Source organism: Zingiber officinale, chromosome 1B (genome assembly GCF_018446385.1).
Source record: "Zingiber officinale cultivar Zhangliang chromosome 1B, Zo_v1.1, whole genome shotgun sequence".
Classification (NCBI taxonomy): Eukaryota; Viridiplantae; Streptophyta; class Magnoliopsida; order Zingiberales; family Zingiberaceae; genus Zingiber; species Zingiber officinale.
The window spans coordinates 83,591,413-83,597,257 of NC_055986.1; positions in this window are offsets into that span (position 1 = coordinate 83,591,413).

The following is a 5,845-nucleotide window of genomic DNA, read 5'->3' on the forward strand; positions in this document are numbered from 1 at the left end:
AGTGGTATCAGAGCGAGGCCGCTCTTCATCGGATCAACACCCGTGGGAGCAAAGCTAGAGATGGATCTCTATGGAGAAGATGTCACGATTCAACCCTTCTACGAGTCTCACGACAACTTCACATATTGGAAGGTAAGGATGATGTATTTTCTTAGGACTAATATGTTAAATTGGTTTTGTGTACAAGAAGGGTTTTCCCCACCGATGGATGAGGAAGGAAAACCTATCAAGAAGAAGGAGTGGACGAAAGAGCAAATCCACCAATCCACAATCAACGACGAGGTAACGAAAATTCTTGAATTTTCATTACCTAGTGATATCTTGCATAAGATAGGTAGATACAACGATGCCAAGGAATTGTGGAACAACTTGGCAAAGTTCCATGAGGAGAGCTCAAATTCAAGCCATGAAGAGGAGCTAAGTGAGCCAAGTAGCTCACATCATGGAGGGAGCGAATTGGGAGTTGAGGGCTACTCAACATCCAAGGAAGAAGAGGAGGAGAGTTCCTCTTGTTCAAGTTCGGAGCAAGAAGAAGAAACATCTACCTCCGGAAGGGATGAGGAAGAGAGCTCACACCCATCCCCAAACCTAGGTAACTCAAGCATTTCAATTTCAAATAAGTTACATATAATATGCTTTGAGTGTAGGGAACATGGACATTATAAGAGTAAGTGTCCAAATAGAGTAAGAAAGCCTCCACCGGCGCCAAAGTTCAAGGAAGCCGGAGTCCCAAAAGCAAGGGCAAGGAGCACATCGTGTGCTTCCAATGCAAGCAAAGGGGACACTATAGGAGCCATTGTCCGAGGGGGAGGCAACCTCACAAGGGCAAGAGACCGGGCACATCGATAGGGGGAGCTAAGGCAAACCCTAAGGTAACCTCTAAGGTTCATTATTGCAATTCTAATAAAACTCATGCTAGTAGTTTTGTTGCAATTGTTAATAATGATAAGCATGTTAACTTTAGGAACCAATACATGTGCTTAGGAGCTAAACATGTTAGCCTAGGTAAGGATAACACTAGAAATACCAACCCTAGGATTAACGCTTCTAAAGTTAAGGAAAACCTAGGTAGAAATCCCAAGAAGACTAGACACATGCCTAGGAATATCTCAAGAGAAAATGACAAATTAAAACTTGAGGTATTAGAGAGAGAAAATCAAGTCTTGAGGTCAAGACTTGATAATTTGGAAAAGGCTCTTAAAAACATAGAGAAGTCATCTCTAGGGTTTAAGGGTCAAAAACCAATGTCCAAGGACAAGAAAGGTTTAGGTCACAAACCTAAGTCCCAATTGGTCAAGCCCACTTATCATAATGTTCCATTCGATTATGGAACAAAACCTAAGGCTAGGAAGACCATTACCAAGGTCACAAGGGGAGTCACCCCTATAGTTGACCTTGATGAGACCCAAATGACCAAGGCTTTAAAGCCTAAGAGGGTCATTAGGAGGGTTGCTAGGGAAGTTATCCCTAGTGAATATTTAGTGAACCCAATGAGCTCTAATAGGTATTGGGTTCCTAGGAGCATCTTCTCTACCCCATAGATGGGTTAGAGAGTGTCAACTCCAATAAGAAGGGTAGTTAACCCAACTTTGAGGAAATTGACACTCAAGGAGCATTTTCAAGGTTTTGTGAACCTTTGAAAATGAAATGAATTATCATTTACTCCTTTGAAGAGTTAAATGTGCCTAAAGATTGGAAATCTCATTTTTAATCTCAATTGGCACAATTTGGAAAAACCTAGAAAAATATCAAATTGGGATTTTGATATTCTCTTAGGTAATCAAGGCAATCCGGGCCTTAATTTAGAAGTGCTACTCTTGTAAAATTTTAAATGGTATAAATCAAACAAGAGATCAAGAAATGCCAATTTGGGTTTTGACATTTTCTTGGAGCACTTTGGGCAATCTAGGATTAGAATTTAAGTTAGCTAAGTGATTAAGGATACTTAGATAGGTAATCTAGGTATTTTATTTGTGTTAACTTACCATGGTTGTTTGCCATTTGCCATGTCATGACATCATATTTAATTTATGATCATTTGAAATGTCATGATAATGCTTAGGCTAGTTTTTATGTCATGTTTATTTAAGTTTCAAACTTTATGCCATGACATCATGACATTGGCACATGTTTTCATTTATGATACCATTTTATGCCATGTCATCATCTCTTGCATTAATAATCAATTGAATTGATTTAAGGATGAAAAACACATTTTGATATTGAGATCAAAGTTGTGTTTAGAAAATGCATGAGACCTTAGTCTAAGATACCTAAACCCATATCTCACATCAAAATTGACATGGATGTGGTTTGATACACCTTAGATGTGTGTGAGATATTAGGATCATGAGTTAGGATCAAGGTGCATAGTTCTTGTACCTAGATGAGCCTAATTCAAGAAATGGAGGATCATAGGGAAAGCTTGTGTACAAGTCATGTACATTTAGCCCTAAGATTATGGTCCTAAATTCAAATGGTTTTAAAAGCATTTTAAAATTGATTTGAAAAACCTTGATGAAGCTTTCCTAGTGATAGCATTCATCATTGAACATTGTGATACAAAGTTGAGTTAAACTTGAACTATTTCAAAGTTTTTGAACTTTGTATCAAGATTGAAAAATGGAAACTATTTTCATAGAAAATTATTTTTCCATGATAGTATATGGTATGAGGAGTGTATCCTCAAAATTTTACGATTTTTGGAATTTTCCGAGAATTTATTAGGAGTTTCTGAATCTCTGATTTCAGAGTGTGGATCGGTCACCGGACCGATCCAGGGAAGTTCTGATCGGTCTGGTGACCGATCAGTGACGATCCAGTGCGATCAGTGAAGCGTGGATCGGTCTGGGGACCGATCCAGGGGGATTCTGATCGGTCTGGGGACCGATCAGTGCGTGCCAGTTTCTGATTTTTCAGCTGTTGGTCTGAAATTTCAGCTGGAAGTTGGGTTTTGTGGATTTTTAAGGTTTGGAACTCTCAAAGACATTGTTGGTGCAATGGTCAAGGGGGAGTTGACCTTTAGGGGAAGTTTTACCTAATTGTCAAGGGGGAGTTGACTTTTAGGGGGAGTTTTTACTCCTTAAGACTTTTGAGGATTAGTGATATGGGATTATCACTAAGTTGATTGTTGAGTTTAGTATCAAGGGGGAAATTAAGAGTTTCAATGAAAGGTATGGGACTTTCATTAGGAAGAAACTCTTGATCTTGATACCCTCCTTTTTCTTTTTGATGTGTGTCAAAAAGGGGAGAGTGTTCATTGGAGAATTATTGGAGAACCCAAGTTAGGTTATCGGGTTAACCTAAGCTAGGGGAAGAATGTCAAGGAATGTTCAAGGAAGAACATTGGAATTCTTTTTGATGTGTGTCAAAAAGGGGGAGAATTATTGGAGAACCCAAGTTAGGTTATCGGGTTAACCTAAGGGGAGAATGTCCAGAGAATGTTCAAGGAAAGGACATTGGACATTGGAAGATGGTTGGAAAACCTAAGTTAGGTTATCGGGTTAACCTACCCTGATAATGGGTTTGTCAAACATCAAAAAGGGGGAGATTGTTGGTGCAACCTTAGGTCAAGGTTGACCTGGTTGACCCGACTCGAGTTGACTTGACTCGAGTTGTATTTTGATGTTTGACTTGGGAAGATTGTTGATGCAACTTTAGGTCAAGATTGACCTAGTTGAGTTGCATGTTGATGTTGACACTCGTGAGAGAGTTCTATTCTTGATATGGGACAAGAATAGATGTTTGGGAGATTATTGGTGCAACCAGTAGGTCAAGGTTGACTGGTTGACTGATTCGGGAAAAAGTCCAAGTATGGAGACTTGTCACGGAAAAGTCCAAGCGGGGAGCTTGGCACTAAAAGTCAAGTATGGAGACTTGGACTGGAAAGTCAGGAGCTTGGCATGCGAAAAGTCCAAGTATGGAGACTTGGCACGGAAAAGTCCAAGTATGGAGACTTGCTGGAAAAGTCCAAGTATGGAGACTTGGCACGGAGAAGTCAGCAGGGAGCTTGGCACGAGGAAAGTCCTAAGCGGGATGTTAGGCGGTGTGGAAAGTCCTGGTGAGTAAAGCCGAGCAATGAGAAAGTCCTGGGATGTTAAGGAAGGTGAAACTGGGATGTTAGGCGGTGTGGAAAGTCACAGTGAGTGAAAGGCGGTGGGAAAGTCCTAGCGGGATGTTAGGCGGTTGGAAAGTCCTGGTGAGTGAAACCAGCAAGGGAAAATCCGGATGGATCGGGGATGATCGGACACGGTGTTGGAAAATCCGGATGGATCGGGGATGATCGGACTTACGGTGTTGGAAAGTCCAAGTAGGTCAAAGGGATTGACGGACACTTGGTGGGAGTCTTAGGTCGAGGGTGACCGGATGCTAAGCATGATGAACCAATAGGTCAAGGTTGACCATTGGTTTGGAAGTCTTAGGACTTGGTTTGGGCAAAAAGCTCGGATCGGTCACCGACCGATCCGGTGTCTGTTTGCTCGATGCGGTGACCGATCGGATCTCAAGCTCGTTGATCGGTGACCGATCGGCAACAGGCGGCGGTGATCGGTCCATCATCTGATCGATCGGGGACCGATCGGAGACGATCGCGGAAGCACGGCCGAGTTGGGATCGATGCGTGGACCGATCCGGTATCTGATCGGTCCAGACCGTCACCTGATGGGCTCGATCGATGCGGGGACCGATCAGTCTGATCGGTCCGTAGACCGATCGAGTTCTAACGCACGGCTAGTTTCTTCCTTTCTCCTTCGCGGTATAAAGGGTGAGGGCTTCTGGCGAACTCTTCTTTCTTCTTGAGCTTCGCTCTTGACTCGTGTGCTCTTGAGCTTTCTTGAGCTCTCGGCTCTGCGTGAGTTTCTGGTGTTCTAGGCTGCGAGAAGCTGCTTCATCAAGGTTCCGATCGACAACAAGAGGCAAGCAAGTGTTTTACAATTTCTATTGTTCTTGTTTGTTGTCTCTATTGTTGTACTCCTTTGTTTGCTGTTGCAAAAGATTGTGGTGAGGTTTCTCCACCCACAAGGAGTATATTATTAGCCGGTTCTCCGGGGACTCATCCACCGACGGATTGAGAGGCTTCGTCCACCTTACGGACACGCCGAGGAGTAGGAGTATCATCTCCGAACCTCGTTACATCGACGCGTTGAGGTTTGATCTTCTTGTTTTCGTTTCCTTGTTTGTTTTTCCGCTGTGCTAACGAATTGTAGGAAGAAACGCGATCGATTTGGGGTCGGCTATTCACACCCCCCCTCTCTAGCCGTACGAAGGATCCTAACAGTTATAAATAATTAGTGTTATATGCTTCAATGGTGTTGTAAATATATATTAACAATGATATAGAATGTAGTTAAAGGTAGATCCGCTACTTTAGCGACCCCCTAGTGCCGACCCCACGGATATGGAGGGAGGTTCATGTAGGTACGCAGGTCATAGGCGCATGGCGGGGTAAACCCCAGGTCGTCAGTTCCTGAGAATCGACCCATGACCATTACGCCAAAGATACTATGCACCCACCGTCTGTGCTACGCCCTGGGGTTTAATGTAGTTAAACTTTAAAGATATGTTGTTAACGATTGATTCTAATTTTTCTTTTCATTTATTTTGTAATTTGTGAATGTGTGAATTAGGAATATAAGTTTTGTTGTTTGCCAAATTTCAACGGTCACATTTGTTGTATATGTGTTATTGTTCTTCTATTAGTTGAAAGAAAATGGTAGGAAGCTGACTTGTATCGAAATAATGCATTTGAGTCGAAGAAGTAAAAAGAAAGGAGGTGCTCTAGTTAATGTTGAAGCCATATGCTATGAGGTACTGATTTGTTACAATTTTTTTAAAATGGCTTTTGAAT